Here is a 25,385-nt window from a genome sequence, read left to right on the forward strand (position 1 = left end):
GTGCGGGCTGCTGTTGCCTGTGCGCCCTCTTCTTTGGAAAAGAGTCTGCAGTTGCACACTTTGCACCGTGGAAAGGCAGCGGGGTCTGCTAAGATATCTTCCCCAGGCGCTTTGCTCTCCCTGGGCCAAAGCGAGCCTTCACGATAGCTGAACGCTAACACTGCATACGCGTTGTCCTTGAAGAATGGGGCTGCCGCCAGGCAGTTCCCCAGGGGAAAACCTCCCTTCGCGAAGGGCCGTTTGGCGGAGCTCCCTGCGGGAAAGCGAAAGCAAAGGACGCTTTTCTCCTTCTAACTGCTTTCGTCAGAGGAACGGGGGAAGTCACAGCCTTCTTTCTCTCCCTGACATACACACAATCTGATGTTGCCTCCGAGCTCCGTTCTCGGCAAAGAACTGAAACGGACATGCGTTCCTGTGGGGAAGCCCACGGCTGTGCTAGGATTTCTCTGGGCAGTGTGTTTTCCCTGGGCCTCAGCGTACCCACACTCTCTCGTCAGGGCAACACTGCATGGGACTTCCTCTGCCAGGAGAGAGCTGCTGCGTTGTCCTTTGGGCTGGGAAACCTTGCTTTGGCCAGTACCAATGGACCAAATTCAGGCCGAAAGAAAAGAGACTAGGGAAAGGCCTTCTCTCCCCGGCTGCTTTCCCCATCTCTTCCTAGAAGCTAAAACTCTGTCGTTGCTCCTCTGGAAGGAGAGCTGCACCGCGATGTAGTTTTTCAGAAGAAGCCTTGCGTTTGCGAGAGCAAAGCAGGACTGCATGCAATGCGGGCAAGGGGAAGGAAGGGAAGCTTCTCTCCCCCTGCCTGCTTTTGCTCAGAGGGCTGGGTGAAGTCAGGGAGCTCTCCCTTCCACCGAGAAACGTGCGGGCTGCTGTTGCCTGTGCGCCCTCTTCTTTGGAAAAGAGTCTGCAGTTGCACACTTTGCACCGTGGAAAGGCAGCGGGGTCTGCTAAGATATCTTCCCCAGGCGCTTTGCTCTCCCTGGGCCAAAGCGAGCCTTCACGATAGCTGAACGCTAACACTGCATACGCGTTCCCCTTGCAGAATGGGGCTGCCGCCAGGCAGTTCCCCAGGGGAAAACCTCCCTTCGCGAAGGGCCGTTTGGCGGAGCTCCCTGCGGGAAAGCGAAAGCAAAGGACGCTTTTCTCCTTCTAACTGCTTTCGTCAGAGGAACGGGGGAAGTCACAGCCTTCTTTCTCTCCCTGACATACACACAATCTGATGTTGCCTCCGAGCTCCGTTCTCGGCAAAGAACTGAAACGGACATGCGTTCCTGTGGGGAAGCCCACGGCTGTGCTAGGATTTCTCTGGGCAGTGTGTTTTCCCTGGGCCTCAGCGTACCCACACTCTCTCGTCAGGGCAACACTGCATGGGACTTCCTCTGCCAGGAGAGAGCTGCTGCGTTGTCCTTTGGGCTGGGAAACCTTGCTTTGGCCAGTACCAATGGACCAAATTCAGGCCGAAAGAAAAGAGACTAGGGAAAGGCCTTCTCTCCCCGGCTGCTTTCCCCATCTCTTCCTAGAAGCTAAAACTCTGTCGTTGCTCCTCTGGAAGGAGAGCTGCACCGCGATGTAGTTTTTCAGAAGAAGCCTTGCGTTTGCGAGAGCAAAGCAGGACTGCATGCAATGCGGGCAAGGGGAAGGAAGGGAAGCTTCTCTCCCCCTGCCTGCTTTTGCTCAGAGGGCTGGGTGAAGTCAGGGAGCTCTCCCTTCCACCGAGAAACGTGCGGGCTGCTGTTGCCTGTGCGCCCTCTTCTTTGGAAAAGAGTCTGCAGTTGCACACTTTGCACCGTGGAAAGGCAGCGGGGTCTGCTAAGATATCTTCCCCAGGCGCTTTGCTCTCCCTGGGCCAAAGCGAGCCTTCACGATAGCTGAACGCTAACACTGCATACGCGTTCCCCTTGCAGAATGGGGCTGCCGCCAGGCAGTTCCCCAGGGGAAAACCTCCCTTCGCGAAGGGCCGTTTGGCGGAGCTCCCTGCGGGAAAGCGAAAGCAAAGGACGCTTTTCTCCTTCTAACTGCTTTCGTCAGAGGAACGGGGGAAGTCACAGCCTTCTTTCTCTCCCTGACATACACACAATCTGATGTTGCCTCCGAGCTCCGTTCTCGGCAAAGAACTGAAACGGACATGCGTTCCTGTGGGGAAGCCCACGGCTGTGCTAGGATTTCTCTGGGCAGTGTGTTTTCCCTGGGCCTCAGCGTACCCACACTCTCTCGTCAGGGCAACACTGCATGGGACTTCCTCTGCCAGGAGAGAGCTGCTGCGTTGTCCTTTGGGCTGGGAAACCTTGCTTTGGCCAGTACCAATGGACCAAATTCAGGCCGAAAGAAAAGAGACTAGGGAAAGGCCTTCTCTCCCCGGCTGCTTTCCCCATCTCTTCCTAGAAGCTAAAACTCTGTCGTTGCTCCTCTGGAAGGAGAGCTGCACCGCGATGTAGTTTTTCAGAAGAAGCCTTGCGTTTGCGAGAGCAAAGCAGGACTGCATGCAATGCGGGCAAGGGGAAGGAAGGGAAGCTTCTCTCCCCCTGCCTGCTTTTGCTCAGAGGGCTGGGTGAAGTCAGGGAGCTCTCCCTTCCACCGAGAAACGTGCGGGCTGCTGTTGCCTGTGCGCCCTCTTCTTTGGAAAAGAGTCTGCAGTTGCACACTTTGCACCGTGGAAAGGCAGCGGGGTCTGCTAAGATATCTTCCCCAGGCGCTTTGCTCTCCCTGGGCCAAAGCGAGCCTTCACGATAGCTGAACGCTAACACTGCATACGCGTTGTCCTTGAAGAATGGGGCTGCCGCCAGGCAGTTCCCCAGGGGAAAACCTCCCTTCGCGAAGGGCCGTTTGGCGGAGCTCCCTGCGGGAAAGCGAAAGCAAAGGACGCTTTTCTCCTTCTAACTGCTTTCGTCAGAGGAACGGGGGAAGTCACAGCCTTCTTTCTCTCCCTGACATACACACAATCTGATGTTGCCTCCGAGCTCCGTTCTCGGCAAAGAACTGAAACGGACATGCGTTCCTGTGGGGAAGCCCACGGCTGTGCTAGGATTTCTCTGGGCAGTGTGTTTTCCCTGGGCCTCAGCGTACCCACACTCTCTCGTCAGGGCAACACTGCATGGGACTTCCTCTGCCAGGAGAGAGCTGCTGCGTTGTCCTTTGGGCTGGGAAACCTTGCTTTGGCCAGTACCAATGGACCAAATTCAGGCCGAAAGAAAAGAGACTAGGGAAAGGCCTTCTCTCCCCGGCTGCTTTCCCCATCTCTTCCTAGAAGCTAAAACTCTGTCGTTGCTCCTCTGGAAGGAGAGCTGCACCGCGATGTAGTTTTTCAGAAGAAGCCTTGCGTTTGCGAGAGCAAAGCAGGACTGCATGCAATGCGGGCAAGGGGAAGGAAGGGAAGCTTCTCTCCCCCTGCCTGCTTTTGCTCAGAGGGCTGGGTGAAGTCAGGGAGCTCTCCCTTCCACCGAGAAACGTGCGGGCTGCTGTTGCCTGTGCGCCCTCTTCTTTGGAAAAGAGTCTGCAGTTGCACACTTTGCACCGTGGAAAGGCAGCGGGGTCTGCTAAGATATCTTCCCCAGGCGCTTTGCTCTCCCTGGGCCAAAGCGAGCCTTCACGATAGCTGAACGCTAACACTGCATACGCGTTCCCCTTGCAGAATGGGGCTGCCGCCAGGCAGTTCCCCAGGGGAAAACCTCCCTTCGCGAAGGGCCGTTTGGCGGAGCTCCCTGCGGGAAAGCGAAAGCAAAGGACGCTTTTCTCCTTCTAACTGCTTTCGTCAGAGGAACGGGGGAAGTCACAGCCTTCTTTCTCTCCCTGACATACACACAATCTGATGTTGCCTCCGAGCTCCGTTCTCGGCAAAGAACTGAAACGGACATGCGTTCCTGTGGGGAAGCCCACGGCTGTGCTAGGATTTCTCTGGGCAGTGTGTTTTCCCTGGGCCTCAGCGTACCCACACTCTCTCGTCAGGGCAACACTGCATGGGACTTCCTCTGCCAGGAGAGAGCTGCTGCGTTGTCCTTTGGGCTGGGAAACCTTGCTTTGGCCAGTACCAATGGACCAAATTCAGGCCGAAAGAAAAGAGACTAGGGAAAGGCCTTCTCTCCCCGGCTGCTTTCCCCATCTCTTCCTAGAAGCTAAAACTCTGTCGTTGCTCCTCTGGAAGGAGAGCTGCACCGCGATGTAGTTTTTCAGAAGAAGCCTTGCGTTTGCGAGAGCAAAGCAGGACTGCATGCAATGCGGGCAAGGGGAAGGAAGGGAAGCTTCTCTCCCCCTGCCTGCTTTTGCTCAGAGGGCTGGGTGAAGTCAGGGAGCTCTCCCTTCCACCGAGAAACGTGCGGGCTGCTGTTGCCTGTGCGCCCTCTTCTTTGGAAAAGAGTCTGCAGTTGCACACTTTGCACCGTGGAAAGGCAGCGGGGTCTGCTAAGATATCTTCCCCAGGCGCTTTGCTCTCCCTGGGCCAAAGCGAGCCTTCACGATAGCTGAACGCTAACACTGCATACGCGTTCCCCTTGCAGAATGGGGCTGCCGCCAGGCAGTTCCCCAGGGGAAAACCTCCCTTCGCGAAGGGCCGTTTGGCGGAGCTCCCTGCGGGAAAGCGAAAGCAAAGGACGCTTTTCTCCTTCTAACTGCTTTCGTCAGAGGAACGGGGGAAGTCACAGCCTTCTTTCTCTCCCTGACATACACACAATCTGATGTTGCCTCCGAGCTCCGTTCTCGGCAAAGAACTGAAACGGACATGCGTTCCTGTGGGGAAGCCCACGGCTGTGCTAGGATTTCTCTGGGCAGTGTGTTTTCCCTGGGCCTCAGCGTACCCACACTCTCTCGTCAGGGCAACACTGCATGGGACTTCCTCTGCCAGGAGAGAGCTGCTGCGTTGTCCTTTGGGCTGGGAAACCTTGCTTTGGCCAGTACCAATGGACCAAATTCAGGCCGAAAGAAAAGAGACTAGGGAAAGGCCTTCTCTCCCCGGCTGCTTTCCCCATCTCTTCCTAGAAGCTAAAACTCTGTCGTTGCTCCTCTGGAAGGAGAGCTGCACCGCGATGTAGTTTTTCAGAAGAAGCCTTGCGTTTGCGAGAGCAAAGCAGGACTGCATGCAATGCGGGCAAGGGGAAGGAAGGGAAGCTTCTCTCCCCCTGCCTGCTTTTGCTCAGAGGGCTGGGTGAAGTCAGGGAGCTCTCCCTTCCACCGAGAAACGTGCGGGCTGCTGTTGCCTGTGCGCCCTCTTCTTTGGAAAAGAGTCTGCAGTTGCACACTTTGCACCGTGGAAAGGCAGCGGGGTCTGCTAAGATATCTTCCCCAGGCGCTTTGCTCTCCCTGGGCCAAAGCGAGCCTTCACGATAGCTGAACGCTAACACTGCATACGCGTTCCCCTTGCAGAATGGGGCTGCCGCCAGGCAGTTCCCCAGGGGAAAACCTCCCTTCGCGAAGGGCCGTTTGGCGGAGCTCCCTGCGGGAAAGCGAAAGCAAAGGACGCTTTTCTCCTTCTAACTGCTTTCGTCAGAGGAACGGGGGAAGTCACAGCCTTCTTTCTCTCCCTGACATACACACAATCTGATGTTGCCTCCGAGCTCCGTTCTCGGCAAAGAACTGAAACGGACATGCGTTCCTGTGGGGAAGCCCACGGCTGTGCTAGGATTTCTCTGGGCAGTGTGTTTTCCCTGGGCCTCAGCGTACCCACACTCTCTCGTCAGGGCAACACTGCATGGGACTTCCTCTGCCAGGAGAGAGCTGCTGCGTTGTCCTTTGGGCTGGGAAACCTTGCTTTGGCCAGTACCAATGGACCAAATTCAGGCCGAAAGAAAAGAGACTAGGGAAAGGCCTTCTCTCCCCGGCTGCTTTCCCCATCTCTTCCTAGAAGCTAAAACTCTGTCGTTGCTCCTCTGGAAGGAGAGCTGCACCGCGATGTAGTTTTTCAGAAGAAGCCTTGCGTTTGCGAGAGCAAAGCAGGACTGCATGCAATGCGGGCAAGGGGAAGGAAGGGAAGCTTCTCTCCCCCTGCCTGCTTTTGCTCAGAGGGCTGGGTGAAGTCAGGGAGCTCTCCCTTCCACCGAGAAACGTGCGGGCTGCTGTTGCCTGTGCGCCCTCTTCTTTGGAAAAGAGTCTGCAGTTGCACACTTTGCACCGTGGAAAGGCAGCGGGGTCTGCTAAGATATCTTCCCCAGGCGCTTTGCTCTCCCTGGGCCAAAGCGAGCCTTCACGATAGCTGAACGCTAACACTGCATACGCGTTGTCCTTGAAGAATGGGGCTGCCGCCAGGCAGTTCCCCAGGGGAAAACCTCCCTTCGCGAAGGGCCGTTTGGCGGAGCTCCCTGCGGGAAAGCGAAAGCAAAGGACGCTTTTCTCCTTCTAACTGCTTTCGTCAGAGGAACGGGGGAAGTCACAGCCTTCTTTCTCTCCCTGACATACACACAATCTGATGTTGCCTCCGAGCTCCGTTCTCGGCAAAGAACTGAAACGGACATGCGTTCCTGTGGGGAAGCCCACGGCTGTGCTAGGATTTCTCTGGGCAGTGTGTTTTCCCTGGGCCTCAGCGTACCCACACTCTCTCGTCAGGGCAACACTGCATGGGACTTCCTCTGCCAGGAGAGAGCTGCTGCGTTGTCCTTTGGGCTGGGAAACCTTGCTTTGGCCAGTACCAATGGACCAAATTCAGGCCGAAAGAAAAGAGACTAGGGAAAGGCCTTCTCTCCCCGGCTGCTTTCCCCATCTCTTCCTAGAAGCTAAAACTCTGTCGTTGCTCCTCTGGAAGGAGAGCTGCACCGCGATGTAGTTTTTCAGAAGAAGCCTTGCGTTTGCGAGAGCAAAGCAGGACTGCATGCAATGCGGGCAAGGGGAAGGAAGGGAAGCTTCTCTCCCCCTGCCTGCTTTTGCTCAGAGGGCTGGGTGAAGTCAGGGAGCTCTCCCTTCCACCGAGAAACGTGCGGGCTGCTGTTGCCTGTGCGCCCTCTTCTTTGGAAAAGAGTCTGCAGTTGCACACTTTGCACCGTGGAAAGGCAGCGGGGTCTGCTAAGATATCTTCCCCAGGCGCTTTGCTCTCCCTGGGCCAAAGCGAGCCTTCACGATAGCTGAACGCTAACACTGCATACGCGTTCCCCTTGCAGAATGGGGCTGCCGCCAGGCAGTTCCCCAGGGGAAAACCTCCCTTCGCGAAGGGCCGTTTGGCCGAGCTCCCTGCGGGAAAGCGAAAGCAAAGGACGCTTTTCTCCTTCTAACTGCTTTCGTCAGAGGAACGGGGGAAGTCACAGCCTTCTTTCTCTCCCTGACATACACACAATCTGATGTTGCCTCCGAGCTCCGTTCTCGGCAAAGAACTGAAACGGACATGCGTTCCTGTGGGGAAGCCCACGGCTGCGCTAGGATTTCTCTGGGCAGTGTGTTTTCCCTGGGCCTCAGCGTACCCACACTATCTCGTCAGGGCAACACTGCATGGGACTTCCTCTGCTAGGAGACAGCTGCTGCGTCGTCCTTTGGGCTGGGAAACCTTGCTTGGGCCAGTACCAATGGACCGAATTCAGGCCGAAAGAAAAGAGACTAGGAAAAGGCCTTCTCTCCCCGGCTGCTTTGCCAGTCTCTTCCTAGAAGCTAAAACTCTGTCGTTGCTCCTCTGGAAGGAGAGCTGCGCCGCGATGTAGTTTTTCAGAAGAAACCTTGCGTTTCCGAGAACAAAGCAGGACTGCATGCAATGCGGGCAAGGGGAAGGAAGGGAAGCTTCTCTCCCCCTGCCTGCTTTTGCTCAGAGGGCTGGGTGAAGTCAGGGAGCTCTCCCCTTCACCGAGAAACGTGCGCGCTGCTGTTGCCTGTGCGCTCTCTTCTTTGGAAAAGAGTCTGCAGTTGCACACTTTGCACCGTGGAAAGGCAGCGGGGTCTGCTAAGATTTCTTCCCCAGGCGCTTTGCTCTCCCTGGGCCAAAGCGAGCCTTCACGATAGCTGAACGCTAACACTGCATACGCGTTCCCCTTGCAGAATGGGGCTGCCGCCAGGCAGTTCCCCAGGGGAAAACCTCCCTTCGCGAAGGGCCGTTTGGCCGAGCTCCCTGCGGGGAAGCGAAAGCAAAGGACGCTTTTCTCCTTCTAACTGCTTTCGTCAGAGGAACGGGGGAAGTCACAGCCTTCTTTCTCTCCCTGACATACACACAATCTGATGTTGCCTCCGAGCTCCGTTCTCGGCAAAGAACTGAAACGGACATGCGTTCCTGTGGGGAAGCCCACGGCTGTGCTAGGATTTCTCTGGGCAGTGTGTTTTCCCTGGGCCTCAGCGTACCCACACTCTCTCGTCAGGTCAACACTGCATGGGACTTCCTCTGCCAGGAGAGAGCTGCTGCGTTGTCCTTTGGGCTGGGAAACCTTGCTTTGGCCAGTACCAATGGACCAAATTCAGGCCGAAAGAAAAGAGACTAGGGAAAGGCCTTCTCTCCCCGGCTGCTTTCCCCATCTCTTCCTAGAAGCTAAAACTCTGTCGTTGCTCCTCTGGAAGGAGAGCTGCACCGCGATGTAGTTTTTCAGAAGAAGCCTTGCGTTTGCGAGAGCAAAGCAGGACTGCATGCAATGCGGGCAAGGGGAAGGAAGGGAAGCTTCTCTCCCCCTGCCTGCTTTTGCTCAGAGGGCTGGGTGAAGTCAGGGAGCTCTCCCTTCCACCGAGAAACGTGCGGGCTGCTGTTGCCTGTGCGCCCTCTTCTTTGGAAAAGAGTCTGCAGTTGCACACTTTGCACCGTGGAAAGGCAGCGGGGTCTGCTAAGATATCTTCCCCAGGCGCTTTGCTCTCCCTGGGCCAAAGCGAGCCTTCACGATAGCTGAACGCTAACACTGCATACGCGTTCCCCTTGCAGAATGGGGCTGCCGCCAGGCAGTTCCCCAGGGGAAAACCTCCCTTCGCGAAGGGCCGTTTGGCGGAGCTCCCTGCGGGGAAGCGAAAGCAAAGGACGCTTTTCTCCTTCTAACTGCTTTCGTCAGAGGAACGGGGGAAGTCACAGCCTTCTTTCTCTCCCTGACATACACACAATCTGATGTTGCCTCCGAGCTCCGTTCTCGGCAAAGAACTGAAACGGACATGCGTTCCTGTGGGGAAGCCCACGGCTGTGCTAGGATTTCTCTGGTAGTGTGTTTTCCCTGGGCCTCAGCGTACCCACACTATCTCGTCAGGGCAACACTGCATGGGACTTCCTCTGCCAGGAGAGAGCTGCTGCGTTATTCGTTGGGCTGGGAAACCTTGCTTGGGCCAGTGGCAATGGACCGAATTCAGGCCGAAAGAAAAGAGACTAGGAAAAGGCCTTCTCTCCCCGGCTACTTTCCCAGTCTCTTCCTAGAAGCTAAAACTCTGTCGTTGCTCCTCCGGAAGGAGAACTGCACTGCGATGTAGTTTTTCAGAAGAAGCCTTGCGTTTGCGAGAGCAAAGGAGGACTGCAGGCAATGCGGGCAAGGGGAAGGAAGGGAAGCTTCTCTCCCCCTGCCTGCTTTTGCTCAGAGGGCTGGGTGAAGTCAGGGAGTTCTCCCCTTCAAAGAGAAACGTGCGGGCTGCTGTTGCCTGTGCCCTCTCTTCTTTGGAAAAGAGTCTGCAGTTGCACAGTTTGCACCGTGGAAAGGCAGCGGGGTCTGCTAAGATTTTTTCCCAGGCGCTTTGCTCTCCCTGGGCCAAAGCGAGCCTTCACGATAGCTTAACGCTAACACTCCATACGCGTTTTTTTTGGAGAATGGGGCTGCCGCCAGGCAGTTCTACGGGGGAAAACGACCCTTCACGAAGGGCCGTTTCACTGAGCTCCCTGCGGGAAAGCGAAAGCAAAGGACGCTTTTCTCCTTCTAACTGCTTTCGTCAGAGGAACGGGGGAAGTCACAGCCTTCTTTCTCTCCCTGACATACACACAATCTGATGTTGCCTCCGAGCTCCGTTCTCGGCAAAGAACTGAAACGGACATGCGTTCCTGTGGGGAAGCCCACGGCTGTGCTAGGATTTCTCTGGGCAGTGTGTTTTCCCTGGGCCTCAGCGTACCCACACTCTCTCGTCAGGGCAACACTGCATGGGACTTCCTCTGCCAGGAGAGAGCTGCTGCGTTGTCCTTTGGGCTGGGAAACCTTGCTTTGGCCAGTACCAATGGACCAAATTCAGGCCGAAAGAAAAGAGACTAGGGAAAGGCCTTCTCTCCCCGGCTGCTTTCCCCATCTCTTCCTAGAAGCTAAAACTCTGTCGTTGCTCCTCTGGAAGGAGAGCTGCACCGCGATGTAGTTTTTCAGAAGAAGCCTTGCGTTTGCGAGAGCAAAGCAGGACTGCATGCAATGCGGGCAAGGGGAAGGAAGGGAAGCTTCTCTCCCCCTGCCTGCTTTTGCTCAGAGGGCTGGGTGAAGTCAGGGAGCTCTCCCTTCCACCGAGAAACGTGCGGGCTGCTGTTGCCTGTGCGCCCTCTTCTTTGGAAAAGAGTCTGCAGTTGCACACTTTGCACCGTGGAAAGGCAGCGGGGTCTGCTAAGATATCTTCCCCAGGCGCTTTGCTCTCCCTGGGCCAAAGCGAGCCTTCACGATAGCTGAACGCTAACACTGCATACGCGTTCCCCTTGCAGAATGGGGCTGCCGCCAGGCAGTTCCCCAGGGGAAAACCTCCCTTCGCGAAGGGCCGTTTGGCGGAGCTCCCTGCGGGAAAGCGAAAGCAAAGGACGCTTTTCTCCTTCTAACTGCTTTCGTCAGAGGAACGGGGGAAGTCACAGCCTTCTTTCTCTCCCTGACATACACACAATCTGATGTTGCCTCCGAGCTCCGTTCTCGGCAAAGAACTGAAACGGACATGCGTTCCTGTGGGGAAGCCCGCGGCTGTGCTAGGATTTCTCTGGTAGTGTGTTTTCCCTGGGCCTCAGCGTACCCACACTATCTCGTCAGGGCAACACTGCATGGGACTTCCTCTGCCAGGAGAGAGCTGCTGCGTTATTCGTTGGGCTGGGAAACCTTGCTTGGGCCAGTGGCAATGGACCGAATTCAGGCCGAAAGAAAAGAGACTAGGAAAAGGCCTTCTCTCCCCGGCTACTTTCCCAGTCTCTTCCTAGAAGCTAAAACTCTGTCGTTGCTCCTCCGGAAGGAGAACTGCACTGCGATGTAGTTTTTCAGAAGAAGCCTTGCGTTTGCGAGAGCAAAGGAGGACTGCAGGCAATGCGGGCAAGGGGAAGGAAGGGAAGCTTCTCTCCCCCTGCCTGCTTTTGCTCAGAGGGCTGGGTGAAGTCAGGGAGTTCTCCCCTTCAAAGAGAAACGTGCGGGCTGCTGTTGCCTGTGCCCTCTCTTCTTTGGAAAAGAGTCTGCAGTTGCACAGTTTGCACCGTGGAAAGGCAGCGGGGTCTGCTAAGATTTTTTCCCAGGCGCTTTGCTCTCCCTGGGCCAAAGCGAGCCTTCACGATAGCTTAACGCTAACACTCCATACGCGTTTTTTTTGGAGAATGGGGCTGCCGCCAGGCAGTTCTACGGGGGAAAACGACCCTTCACGAAGGGCCGTTTCACTGAGCTCCCTGCGGGAAAGCGAAAGCAAAGGACGCTTTTCTCCTTCTAACTGCTTTCGTCAGAGGAACGGGGGAAGTCACAGCCTTCTTTCTCTCCCTGACATACACACAATCTGATGTTGCCTCCGAGCTCCGTTCTCGGCAAAGAACTGAAACGGACATGCGTTCCTGTGGGGAAGCCCACGGCTGTGCTAGGATTTCTCTGGGCAGTGTGTTTTCCCTGGGCCTCAGCGTACCCACACTCTCTCGTCAGGGCAACACTGCATGGGACTTCCTCTGCCAGGAGAGAGCTGCTGCGTTGTCCTTTGGGCTGGGAAACCTTGCTTTGGCCAGTACCAATGGACCAAATTCAGGCCGAAAGAAAAGAGACTAGGGAAAGGCCTTCTCTCCCCGGCTGCTTTCCCCATCTCTTCCTAGAAGCTAAAACTCTGTCGTTGCTCCTCTGGAAGGAGAGCTGCACCGCGATGTAGTTTTTCAGAAGAAGCCTTGCGTTTGCGAGAGCAAAGCAGGACTGCATGCAATGCGGGCAAGGGGAAGGAAGGGAAGCTTCTCTCCCCCTGCCTGCTTTTGCTCAGAGGGCTGGGTGAAGTCAGGGAGCTCTCCCTTCCACCGAGAAACGTGCGGGCTGCTGTTGCCTGTGCGCCCTCTTCTTTGGAAAAGAGTCTGCAGTTGCACACTTTGCACCGTGGAAAGGCAGCGGGGTCTGCTAAGATATCTTCCCCAGGCGCTTTGCTCTCCCTGGGCCAAAGCGAGCCTTCACGATAGCTGAACGCTAACACTGCATACGCGTTCCCCTTGCAGAATGGGGCTGCCGCCAGGCAGTTCCCCAGGGGAAAACCTCCCTTCGCGAAGGGCCGTTTGGCCGAGCTCCCTGCGGGAAAGCGAAAGCAAAGGACGCTTTTCTCCTTCTAACTGCTTTCGTCAGAGGAACGGGGGAAGTCACAGCCTTCTTTCTCTCCCTGACATACACACAATCTGATGTTGCCTCCGAGCTCCGTTCTCGGCAAAGAACTGAAACGGACATGCGTTCCTGTGGGGAAGCCCACGGCTGTGCTAGGATTTCTCTGGGCAGTGTGTTTTCCCTGGGCCTCAGCGTACCCACACTATCTCGTCAGGGCAACACTGCATGGGACTTCCTCTGCTAGGAGACAGCTGCTGCGTCGTCCTTTGGGCTGGGAAACCTTGCTTGGGCCAGTACCAATGGACCGAATTCAGGCCGAAAGAAAAGAGACTAGGAAAAGGCCTTCTCTCCCCGGCTGCTTTGCCAGTCTCTTCCTAGAAGCTAAAACTCTGTCGTTGCTCCTCTGGAAGGAGAGCTGCGCCGCGATGTAGTTTTTCAGAAGAAACCTTGCGTTTCCGAGAACAAAGCAGGACTGCATGCAATGCGGGCAAGGGGAAGGAAGGGAAGCTTCTCTCCCCCTGCCTGCTTTTGCTCAGAGGGCTGGGTGAAGTCAGGGAGCTCTCCCCTTCACCGAGAAACGTGCGCGCTGCTGTTGCCTGTGCGCTCTCTTCTTTGGAAAAGAGTCTGCAGTTGCACACTTTGCACCGTGGAAAGGCAGCGGGGTCTGCTAAGATTTCTTCCCCAGGCGCTTTGCTCTCCCTGGGCCAAAGCGAGCCTTCACGATAGCTGAACGCTAACACTGCATACGCGTTCCCCTTGCAGAATGGGGCTGCCGCCAGGCAGTTCCCCAGGGGAAAACCTCCCTTCGCGAAGGGCCGTTTGGCCGAGCTCCCTGCGGGGAAGCGAAAGCAAAGGACGCTTTTCTCCTTCTAACTGCTTTCGTCAGAGGAACGGGGGAAGTCACAGCCTTCTTTCTCTCCCTGACATACACACAATCTGATGTTGCCTCCGAGCTCCGTTCTCGGCAAAGAACTGAAACGGACATGCGTTCCTGTGGGGAAGCCCACGGCTGTGCTAGGATTTCTCTGGGCAGTGTGTTTTCCCTGGGCCTCAGCGTACCCACACTCTCTCGTCAGGGCAACACTGCATGGGACTTCCTCTGCCAGGAGAGAGCTGCTGCGTTGTCCTTTGGGCTGGGAAACCTTGCTTTGGCCAGTACCAATGGACCAAATTCAGGCCGAAAGAAAAGAGACTAGGGAAAGGCCTTCTCTCCCCGGCTGCTTTCCCCATCTCTTCCTAGAAGCTAAAACTCTGTCGTTGCTCCTCTGGAAGGAGAGCTGCACCGCGATGTAGTTTTTCAGAAGAAGCCTTGCGTTTGCGAGAGCAAAGCAGGACTGCATGCAATGCGGGCAAGGGGAAGGAAGGGAAGCTTCTCTCCCCCTGCCTGCTTTTGCTCAGAGGGCTGGGTGAAGTCAGGGAGCTCTCCCTTCCACCGAGAAACGTGCGGGCTGCTGTTGCCTGTGCGCCCTCTTCTTTGGAAAAGAGTCTGCAGTTGCACACTTTGCACCGTGGAAAGGCAGCGGGGTCTGCTAAGATATCTTCCCCAGGCGCTTTGCTCTCCCTGGGCCAAAGCGAGCCTTCACGATAGCTGAACGCTAACACTGCATACGCGTTCCCCTTGCAGAATGGGGCTGCCGCCAGGCAGTTCCCCAGGGGAAAACCTCCCTTCGCGAAGGGCCGTTTGGCGGAGCTCCCTGCGGGAAAGCGAAAGCAAAGGACGCTTTTCTCCTTCTAACTGCTTTCGTCAGAGGAACGGGGGAAGTCACAGCCTTCTTTCTCTCCCTGACATACACACAATCTGATGTTGCCTCCGAGCTCCGTTCTCGGCAAAGAACTGAAACGGACATGCGTTCCTGTGGGGAAGCCCACGGCTGTGCTAGGATTTCTCTGGGCAGTGTGTTTTCCCTGGGCCTCAGCGTACCCACACTCTCTCGTCAGGGCAACACTGCATGGGACTTCCTCTGCCAGGAGAGAGCTGCTGCGTTGTCCTTTGGGCTGGGAAACCTTGCTTTGGCCAGTACCAATGGACCAAATTCAGGCCGAAAGAAAAGAGACTAGGGAAAGGCCTTCTCTCCCCGGCTGCTTTCCCCATCTCTTCCTAGAAGCTAAAACTCTGTCGTTGCTCCTCTGGAAGGAGAGCTGCACCGCGATGTAGTTTTTCAGAAGAAGCCTTGCGTTTGCGAGAGCAAAGCAGGACTGCATGCAATGCGGGCAAGGGGAAGGAAGGGAAGCTTCTCTCCCCCTGCCTGCTTTTGCTCAGAGGGCTGGGTGAAGTCAGGGAGCTCTCCCTTCCACCGAGAAACGTGCGGGCTGCTGTTGCCTGTGCGCCCTCTTCTTTGGAAAAGAGTCTGCAGTTGCACACTTTGCACCGTGGAAAGGCAGCGGGGTCTGCTAAGATATCTTCCCCAGGCGCTTTGCTCTCCCTGGGCCAAAGCGAGCCTTCACGATAGCTGAACGCTAACACTGCATACGCGTTGTCCTTGAAGAATGGGGCTGCCGCCAGGCAGTTCCCCAGGGGAAAACCTCCCTTCGCGAAGGGCCGTTTGGCGGAGCTCCCTGCGGGAAAGCGAAAGCAAAGGACGCTTTTCTCCTTCTAACTGCTTTCGTCAGAGGAACGGGGGAAGTCACAGCCTTCTTTCTCTCCCTGACATACACACAATCTGATGTTGCCTCCGAGCTCCGTTCTCGGCAAAGAACTGAAACGGACATGCGTTCCTGTGGGGAAGCCCACGGCTGTGCTAGGATTTCTCTGGGCAGTGTGTTTTCCCTGGGCCTCAGCGTACCCACACTCTCTCGTCAGGGCAACACTGCATGGGACTTCCTCTGCCAGGAGAGAGCTGCTGCGTTGTCCTTTGGGCTGGGAAACCTTGCTTTGGCCAGTACCAATGGACCAAATTCAGGCCGAAAGAAAAGAGACTAGGGAAAGGCCTTCTCTCCCCGGCTGCTTTCCCCATCTCTTCCTAGAAGCTAAAACTCTGTCGTTGCTCCTCTGGAAGGAGAGCTGCACCGCGATGTAGTTTTTCAGAAGAAGCCTTGCGTTTGCGAGAGCAAAGCAGGACTGCATGCAATGCGGGCAAGGGGAAGGAAGGGAAGCTTCTCTCCCCCTGCCTGCTTTTGCTCAGAGGGCTGGGTGAAGTCAGGGAGCTCTCCCTTCCACCGAGAAACGTGCGGGCTGCTGTTGCCTGTGCGCCCTCTTCTTTGGAAAAGAGTCTGCAGTTGCACACTTTGCACCGTGGAAAGGCAGCGGGGTCTGCTAAGATATCTTCCCCAGGCGCTTTGCTCTCCCTGGGCCAAAGCGAGCCTTCACGATAGCTGAACGCTAACACTGCATACGCGTTCCCCTTGCAGAATGGGGCTGCCGCCAGGCAGTTCCCCAGGGGAAAACCTCCCTTCGCGAAGGGCCGTTTGGCGGAGCTCCCTGCGGGAAAGCGAAAGCAAAGGACGCTTTTCTCCTTCTAACTGCTTTCGTCAGAGGAACGGGGGAAGTCACAGCCTTCTTTCTCTCCCTGACATACACACAATCTGATGTTGCCTCCGAGCTCCGTTCTCGGCAAAGAACTGAAACGGACATGCGTTCCTGTGGGGAAGCCCACAGCTGTGCTAGGATTTCTCTGGGCAGTGTGTTTTCCCTGGGCCTCAGCGTACCCACACTCTCTCGTCAGGGCAACACTGCATGGGACTTCCTCTGCCAGGAGAGAGCTGCTGCGTTGTCCTTTGGGCTGGGAAACCTTGCTTTGGCCAGTACCAATGGACCAAATTCAGGCCGAAAGAAAAGAGACTAGGGAAAGGCCTTCTCTCCCCGGCTGCTTTCCCCATCTCTTCCTAGAAGCTAAAACTCTGTCGTTGCTCCTCTGGAAGGAGAGCTGCACCGCGATGTAGTTTTTCAGAAGAAGCCTTGCGTTTGCGAGAGCAAAGCAGGACTGCATGCAATGCGGGCAAGGGGAAGGAAGGGAAGCTTCTCTCCCCCTGCCTGCTTTTGCTCAGAGGGCTGGGTGAAGTCAGGGAGCTCTCCCTTCCACCGAGAAACGTGCGGGCTGCTGTTGCCTGTGCGCCCTCTTCTTTGGAAAAGAGTCTGCAGTTGCACACTTTGCACCGTGGAAAGGCAGCGGGGTCTGCTAAGATATCTTCCCCAGGCGCTTTGCTCTCCCTGGGCCAAAGCGAGCCTTCACGATAGCTGAACGCTAACACTGCATACGCGTTCCCCTTGCAGAATGGGGCTGCCGCCAGGCAGTTCCCCAGGGGAAAACCTCCCTTCGCGAAGGGCCGTTTGGCGGAGCTCCCTGCGGGAAAGCGAAAGCAAAGGACGCTTTTCTCCTTCTAACTGCTTTCGTCAGAGGAACGGGGGAAGTCACAGCCTTCTTTCTCTCCCTGACATACACACAATCTGATGTTGCCTCCGAGCTCCGTTCTCGGCAAAGAACTGAAACGGACATGCGTTCCTGTGGGGAAGCCCACGGCTGTGCTAGGATTTCTCTGGGCAGTGTGTTTTCCCTGGGCCTCAGCGTACCCACACTCTCTCGTCAGGGCAACACTGCATGGGACTTCCTCTGCCAGGAGAGAGCTGCTGCGTTGTCCTTTGGGCTGGGAAACCTTGCTTTGGCCAGTACCAATGGACCAAATTCAGGCCGAAAGAAAAGAGACTAGGGAAAGGCCTTCTCTCCCCGGCTGCTTTCCCCATCTCTTCCTAGAAGCTAAAACTCTGTCGTTGCTCCTCTGGAAGGAGAGCTGCACCGCGATGTAGTTTTTCAGAAGAAGCCTTGCGTTTGCGAGAGCAAAGCAGGACTGCATGCAATGCGGGCAAGGGGAAGGAAGGGAAGCTTCTCTCCCCCTGCCTGCTTTTGCTCAGAGGGCTGGGTGAAGTCAGGGAGCTCTCCCTTCCACCGAGAAACGTGCGGGCTGCTGTTGCCTGTGCGCCCTCTTCTTTGGAAAAGAGTCTGCAGTTGCACACTTTGCACCGTGGAAAGGCAGCGGGGTCTGCTAAGATTTCTTCCCCAGGCGCTTTGCTCTCCCTGGGCCAAAGCGAGCCTTCACGATAGCTGAACGCTAACACTGCATACGCGTTCCCCTTGCAGAATGGGGCTGCCGCCAGGCAGTTCCCCAGGGGAAAACCTCCCTTCGCGAAGGGCCGTTTGGCCGAGCTCCCTGCGGGAAAGCGAAAGCAAAGGACGCTTTTCTCCTTCTAACTGCTTTCGTCAGAGGAACGGGGGAAGTCACAGCCTTCTTTCTCTCCCTGACATACACACAATCTGATGTTGCCTCCGAGCTCCGTTCTCGGCAAAGAACTGAAACGGACATGCGTTCCTGTGGGGAAGCCCACGGCTGTGCTAGGATTTCTCTGGGCAGTGTGTTTTCCCTGGGCCTCAGCGTACCCACACTATCTCGTCAGGGCAACACTGCATGGGACTTCCTCTGCTAGGAGACAGCTGCTGCGTCGTCCTTTGGGCTGGGAAACCTTGCTTGGGCCAGTGCCGATGGACCGAATTCAGGCCGAAAGAAAAGAGACTAGGAAAAGGCCTTCTCTCCCCGGCTGCTTTGCCAGTCTCTTCCTAGAAGCTAAAACTCTGTCGTTGCTCCTCTGGAAGGAGAGCTGCGCCGCGATGCAGTTTTTCAGAAGAAACCTTGCGTTTCCGAGAACAAAGCAGGACTGCATGCAATGCGGGCAAGGGGAAGGAAGGGAAGCTTCTCTCCCCCTGCCTGCTTTTGCTCAGAGGGCTGGGTGAAGTCAGGGAGCTCTCCCCTTCACCGAGAAACGTGCGGGCTGCTGTTGCCTGTGCGCTCTCTTCTTTGGAAAAGAGTCTGCAGTTGCACACTTTGCACCGTGGAAAGGCAGCGGGGTCTGCTAAGATTTCTTCCCCAGGCGCTTTGCTCTCCCTGGGCCAAAGCGAGCCTTCACGATAGCTGAACGCTAACACTGCATACGCGTTCCCCTTGCAGAATGGGGCTGCCGCCAGGCAGTTCCCCAGGGGAAAACCTCCCTTCGCGAAGGGCCGTTTGGCCGAGCTCCCTGCGGGGAAGCGAAAGCAAAGGACGCTTTTCTCCTTCTAACTGCTTTCGTCAGAGGAACGGGGGAAGTCACAGCCTTCTTTCTCTCCCTGACATACACACAATCTGATGTTGCCTCCGAGCTCCGTTCTCGGCAAAGAACTGAAACGGACATGCGTTCCTGTGGGGAAGCCCACGGCTGTGCTAGGATTTCTCTGGGCAGTGTGTTTTCCCTGGGCCTCAGCGTACCCACACTCTCTCGTCAGGGCAACACTGCATGGGACTTCCTCTGCCAGGAGAGAGCTGCTGCGTTGTCCTTTGGGCTGGGAAACCTTGCTTTGGCCAGTACCAATGGACCAAATTCAGGCCGAAAGAAAAGAGACTAGGGAAAGGCCTTCTCTCCCCGGCTGCTTTCCCCATCTCTTCCTAGAAGCTAAAACTCTGTCGTTGCTCCTCTGGAAGGAGAGCTGCACCGCGATGTAGTTTTTCAGAAGAAGCCTTGCGTTTGCGAGAGCAAAGCAGGACTGCATGCAATGCGGGCAAGGGGAAGGAAGGGAAGCTTCTCTCCCCCTGCCTGCTTTTGCTCAGAGGGCTGGGTGAAGTCAGGGAGCTCTCCCTTCCACCGAGAAACGTGCGGGCTGCTGTTGCCTGTGCGCCCTCTTCTTTGGAAAAGAGTCTGCAGTTGCACACTTTGCACCGTGGAAAGGCAGCGGGGTCTGCTAAGATATCTTCCCCAGGCGCTTTGCTCTCCCTGGGCCAAAGCGAGCCTTCACGATAGCTGAACGCTAACACTGCATACGCGTTCCCCTTGCAGAATGGGGCTGCCGCCAGGCAGTTCCCCAGGGGAAAACCTCCCTTCGCGAAGGGCCGTTTGGCGGAGCTCCCTGCGGGAAAGCGAAAGCAAAGGACGCTTTTCTCCTTCTAACTGCTTTCGTCAGAGGAACGGGGGAAGTCACAGCCTTCTTTCTCTCCCTGACATACACACAATCTGATGTTGCCTCCGAGCTCCGTTCTCGGCAAAGAACTGAAACGGACATGCGTTCCTGTGGGGAAGCCCACAGCTGTGCTAGGATTTCTCTGGGCAGTGTGTTTTCCCTGGGCCTCAGCGTACCCACACTCTCTCGTCAGGGCAACACTGCATGGGACTTCCTCTGCCAGGAGAGAGCTGCTGCGTTGTCCTTTGGGCTGGGAAACCTTGCTTTGGCCAGTACCAATGGACCAAATTCAGGCCGAAAGAAAAGAGACTAGGGAAAGGCCTTCTCTCCCCGGCTGCTTTCCCCATCTCTTCCTAGAAGCTAAAACTCTGTCGTTGCTCCTCTGGAAGGAGAGCTGCACCGCGATGTAGTTTTTCAGAAGAAGCCTTGCGTTTGCGAGAGCAAAGCAGGACTGCATGCAATGCGGGCAAGGGGAAGGAAGGGAAGCTTCTCTCCCCCTGCCTGCTTTTGCTCAGAGGGCTGGGTGAAGTCAGGGAGCTCTCCCTTCCACCGAGAAACGTGCGGGCTGCTGTTGCCTGTGCGCCCTCTTCTTTGGAAAAGAGTCTGCAGTTGCACACTTTGCACCGTGGAAAGGCAGCGGGGTCTGCTAAGATATCTTCCCCAGGCGCTTTGCTCTCCCTGGGCCAAAGCGAGCCTTCACGATAGCTGAACGCTAACACTGCATACGCGTTGTCCTTGAAGAATGGGGCTGCCGCCAGGCAGTTCCCCAGGGGAAAACCTCCCTTCGCGAAGGGCCGTTTGGCGGAGCTCCCTGCGGGAAAGCGAAAGCAAAGGACGCTTTTCTCCTTCTAACTGCTTTCGTCAGAGGAACGGGGGAAGTCACAGCCTTCTTTCTCTCCCTGACATACACACAATCTGATGTTGCCTCCGAGCTCCGTTCTCGGCAAAGAACTGAAACGGACATGCGTTCCTGTGGGGAAGCCCACGGCTGTGCTAGGATTTCTCTGGGCAGTGTGTTTTCCCTGGGCCTCAGCGTACCCACACTCTCTCGTCAGGGCAACACTGCATGGGACTTCCTCTGCCAGGAGAGAGCTGCTGCGTTGTCCTTTGGGCTGGGAAACCTTGCTTTGGCCAGTACCAATGGACCAAATTCAGGCCGAAAGAAAAGAGACTAGGGAAAGGCCTTCTCTCCCCGGCTGCTTTCCCCATCTCTTCCTAGAAGCTAAAACTCTGTCGTTGCTCCTCTGGAAGGAGAGCTGCACCGCGATGTAGTTTTTCAGAAGAAGCCTTGCGTTTGCGAGAGCAAAGCAGGACTGCATGCAATGCGGGCAAGGGGAAGGAAGGGAAGCTTCTCTCCCCCTGCCTGCTTTTGCTCAGAGGGCTGGGTGAAGTCAGGGAGCTCTCCCTTCCACCGAGAAACGTGCGGGCTGCTGTTGCCTGTGCGCCCTCTTCTTTGGAAAAGAGTCTGCAGTTGCACACTTTGCACCGTGGAAAGGCAGCGGGGTCTGCTAAGATATCTTCCCCAGGCGCTTTGCTCTCCCTGGGCCAAAGCGAGCCTTCACGATAGCTGAACGCTAACACTGCATACGCGTTCCCCTTGCAGAATGGGGCTGCCGCCAGGCAGTTCCCCAGGGGAAAACCTCCCTTCGCGAAGGGCCGTTTGGCGGAGCTCCCTGCGGGAAAGCGAAAGCAAAGGACGCTTTTCTCCTTCTAACTGCTTTCGTCAGAGGAACGGGGGAAGTCACAGCCTTCTTTCTCTCCCTGACATACACACAATCTGATGTTGCCTCCGAGCTCCGTTCTCGGCAAAGAACTGAAACGGACATGCGTTCCTGTGGGGAAGCCCACGGCTGTGCTAGGATTTCTCTGGGCAGTGTGTTTTCCCTGGGCCTCAGCGTACCCACACTCTCTCGTCAGGGCAACACTGCATGGGACTTCCTCTGCCAGGAGAGAGCTGCTGCGTTGTCCTTTGGGCTGGGAAACCTTGCTTTGGCCAGTACCAATGGACCAAATTCAGGCCGAAAGAAAAGAGACTAGGGAAAGGCCTTCTCTCCCCGGCTGCTTTCCCCATCTCTTCCTAGAAGCTAAAACTCTGTCGTTGCTCCTCTGGAAGGAGAGCTGCACCGCGATGTAGTTTTTCAGAAGAAGCCTTGCGTTTGCGAGAGCAAAGCAGGACTGCATGCAATGCGGGCAAGGGGAAGGAAGGGAAGCTTCTCTCCCCCTGCCTGCTTTTGCTCAGAGGGCTGGGTGAAGTCAGGGAGCTCTCCCTTCCACCGAGAAACGTGCGGGCTGCTGTTGCCTGTGCGCCCTCTTCTTTGGAAAAGAGTCTGCAGTTGCACACTTTGCACCGTGGAAAGGCAGCGGGGTCTGCTAAGATATCTTCCCCAGGCGCTTTGCTCTCCCTGGGCCAAAGCGAGCCTTCACGATAGCTGAACGCTAACACTGCATACGCGTTGTCCTTGAAGAATGGGGCTGCCGCCAGGCAGTTCCCCAGGGGAAAACCTCCCTTCGCGAAGGGCCGTTTGGCGGAGCTCCCTGCGGGAAAGCGAAAGCAAAGGACGCTTTTCTCCTTCTAACTGCTTTCGTCAGAGGAACGGGGGAAGTCACAGCCTTCTTTCTCTCCCTGACATACACACAATCTGATGTTGCCTCCGAGCTCCGTTCTCGGCAAAGAACTGAAACGGACATGCGTTCCTGTGGGGAAGCCCACGGCTGTGCTAGGATTTCTCTGGGCAGTGTGTTTTCCCTGGGCCTCAGCGTACCCACACTCTCTCGTCAGGGCAACACTGCATGGGACTTCCTCTGCCAGGAGAGAGCTGCTGCGTTGTCCTTTGGGCTGGGAAACCTTGCTTTGGCCAGTACCAATGGACCAAATTCAGGCCGAAAGAAAAGAGACTAGGGAAAGGCCTTCTCTCCCCGGCTGCTTTCCCCATCTCTTCCTAGAAGCTAAAACTCTGTCGTTGCTCCTCTGGAAGGAGAGCTGCACCGCGATGTAGTTTTTCAGAAGAAGCCTTGCGTTTGCGAGAGCAAAGCAGGACTGCATGCAATGCGGGCAAGGGGAAGGAAGGGAAGCTTCTCTCCCCCTGCCTGCTTTTGCTCAGAGGGCTGGGTGAAGTCAGGGAGCTCTCCCTTCCACCGAGAAACGTGCGGGCTGCTGTTGCCTGTGCGCCCTCTTCTTTGGAAAAGAGTCTGCAGTTGCACACTTTGCACCGTGGAAAGGCAGCGGGGTCTGCTAAGATATCTTCCCCAGGCGCTTTGCTCTCCCTGGGCCAAAGCGAGCCTTCACGATAGCTGAACGCTAACACTGCATACGCGTTCCCCTTGCAGAATGGGGCTGCCGCCAGGCAGTTCCCCAGGGGAAAACCTCCCTTCGCGAAGGGCCGTTTGGCGGAGCTCCCTGCGGGAAAGCGAAAGCAAAGGACGCTTTTCTCCTTCTAACTGCTTTCGTCAGAGGAACGGGGGAAGTCACAGCCTTCTTTCTCTCCCTGACATACACACAATCTGATGTTGCCTCCGAGCTCCGTTCTCGGCAAAGAACTGAAACGGACATGCGTTCCTGTGGGGAAGCCCACGGCTGTGCTAGGATTTCTCTGGGCAGTGTGTTTTCCCTGGGCCTCAGCGTACCCACACTCTCTCGTCAGGGCAACACTGCATGGGACTTCCTCTGCCAGGAGAGAGCTGCTGCGTTGTCCTTTGGGCTGGGAAACCTTGCTTTGGCCAGTACCAATGGACCAAATTCAGGCCGAAAGAAAAGAGACTAGGGAAAGGCCTTCTCTCCCCGGCTGCTTTCCCCATCTCTTCCTAGAAGCTAAAACTCTGTCGTTGCTCCTCTGGAAGGAGAGCTGCACCGCGATGTAGTTTTTCAGAAGAAGCCTTGCGTTTGCGAGAGCAAAGCAGGACTGCATGCAATGCGGGCAAGGGGAAGGAAGGGAAGCTTCTCTCCCCCTGCCTGCTTTTGCTCAGAGGGCTGGGTGAAGTCAGGGAGCTCTCCCTTCCACCGAGAAACGTGCGGGCTGCTGTTGCCTGTGCGCCCTCTTCTTTGGAAAAGAGTCTGCAGTTGCACACTTTGCACCGTGGAAAGGCAGCGGGGTCTGCTAAGATTTCTTCCCCAGGCGCTTTGCTCTCCCTGGGCCAAAGCGAGCCTTCACGATAGCTGAACGCTAACACTGCATACGCGTTCCCCTTGCAGAATGGGGCTGCCGCCAGGCAGTTCCCCAGGGGAAAACCTCCCTTCGCGAAGGGCCGTTTGGCCGAGCTCCCTGCGGGAAAGCGAAAGCAAAGGACGCTTTTCTCCTTCTAACTGCTTTCGTCAGAGGAACGGGGGAAGTCACAGCCTTCTTTCTCTCCCTGACATACACACAATCTGATGTTGCCTCCGAGCTCCGTTCTCGGCAAAGAACTGAAACGGACATGCGTTCCTGTGGGGAAGCCCACGGCTGTGCTAGGATTTCTCTGGGCAGTGTGTTTTCCCTGGGCCTCAGCGTACCCACACTATCTCGTCAGGGCAACACTGCATGGGACTTCCTCTGCTAGGAGACAGCTGCTGCGTCGTCCTTTGGGCTGGGAAACCTTGCTTGGGCCAGTGCCGATGGACCGAATTCAGGCCGAAAGAAAAGAGACTAGGAAAAGGCCTTCTCTCCCCGGCTGCTTTGCCAGTCTCTTCCTAGAAGCTAAAAATCTGTCGTTGCTCCTCTGGAAGGAGAGCTGCGCCGCGATGTAGTTTTTCAGAAGAAACCTTGCGTTTCCGAGAACAAAGCAGGACTGCATGCAATGCGGGCAAGGGGAAGGAAGGGAAGCTTCTCTCCCCCTGCCTGCTTTTGCTCAGAGGGCTGGGTGAAGTCAGGGAGCTCTCCCCTTCACCGAGAAACGTGCGGGCTGCTGTTGCCTGTGCGCTCTCTTCTTTGGAAAAGAGTCTGCAGTTGCACACTTTGCACCGTGGAAAGGCAGCGGGGTCTGCTAAGATTTCTTCCCCAGGCGCTTTGCTCTCCCTGGGCCAAAGCGAGCCTTCACGATAGCTGAACGCTAACACTGCATACGCGTTCCCCTTGCAGAATGGGGCTGCCGCCAGGCAGTTCCCCAGGGGAAAACCTCCCTTCGCGAAGGGCCGTTTGGCCGAGCTCCCTGCGGGGAAGCGAAAGCAAAGGACGCTTTTCTCCTTCTAACTGCTTTCGTCAGAGGAACGGGGGAAGTCACAGCCTTCTTTCTCTCCCTGACATACACACAATCTGATGTTGCCTCCGAGCTCCGTTCTCGGCAAAGAACTGAAACGGACATGCGTTCCTGTGGGGAAGCCCACGGCTGTGCTAGGATTTCTCTGGGCAGTGTGTTTTCCCTGGGCCTCAGCGTACCCACACTCTCTCGTCAGGGCAACACTGCATGGGACTTCCTCTGCCAGGAGAGAGCTGCTGCGTTGTCCTTTGGGCTGGGAAACCTTGCTTTGGCCAGTACCAATGGACCAAATTCAGGCCGAAAGAAAAGAGACTAGGGAAAGGCCTTCTCTCCCCGGCTGCTTTCCCCATCTCTTCCTAGAAGCTAAAACTCTGTCGTTGCTCCTCTGGAAGGAGAGCTGCACCGCGATGTAGTTTTTCAGAAGAAGCCTTGCGTTTGCGAGAGCAAAGCAGGACTGCATGCAATGCGGGCAAGGGGAAGGAAGGGAAGCTTCTCTCCCCCTGCCTGCTTTTGCTCAGAGGGCTGGGTGAAGTCAGGGAGCTCTCCCTTCCACCGAGAAACGTGCGGGCTGCTGTTGCCTGTGCGCCCTCTTCTTTGGAAAAGAGTCTGCAGTTGCACACTTTGCACCGTGGAAAGGCAGCGGGGTCTGCTAAGATATCTTCCCCAGGCGCTTTGCTCTCCCTGGGCCAAAGCGAGCCTTCACGATAGCTGAACGCTAACACTGCATACGCGTTCCCCTTGCAGAATGGGGCTGCAGCCAGGCAGTTCCCCAGGGGAAAACCTCCCTTCACGAAGGGCCGTTTGGCCGAGCTCCCTGCGGGAAAGCCAAAGCAAAGGACGCTTTTCTCCTTCTAACTGCTTTCGTCAGAGGAACGGGGGAAGTCACAGCCTTCTTTCTCTCCCTGACATACACACAATCTGATGTTGCCTCCGAGCTCCGTTCTCGGCAAAG

The sequence above is a fragment of the Elephas maximus genome, chromosome 22, assembly GCF_024166365.1.
Source record: "Elephas maximus indicus isolate mEleMax1 chromosome 22, mEleMax1 primary haplotype, whole genome shotgun sequence".
Classification (NCBI taxonomy): Eukaryota; Metazoa; Chordata; class Mammalia; order Proboscidea; family Elephantidae; genus Elephas; species Elephas maximus.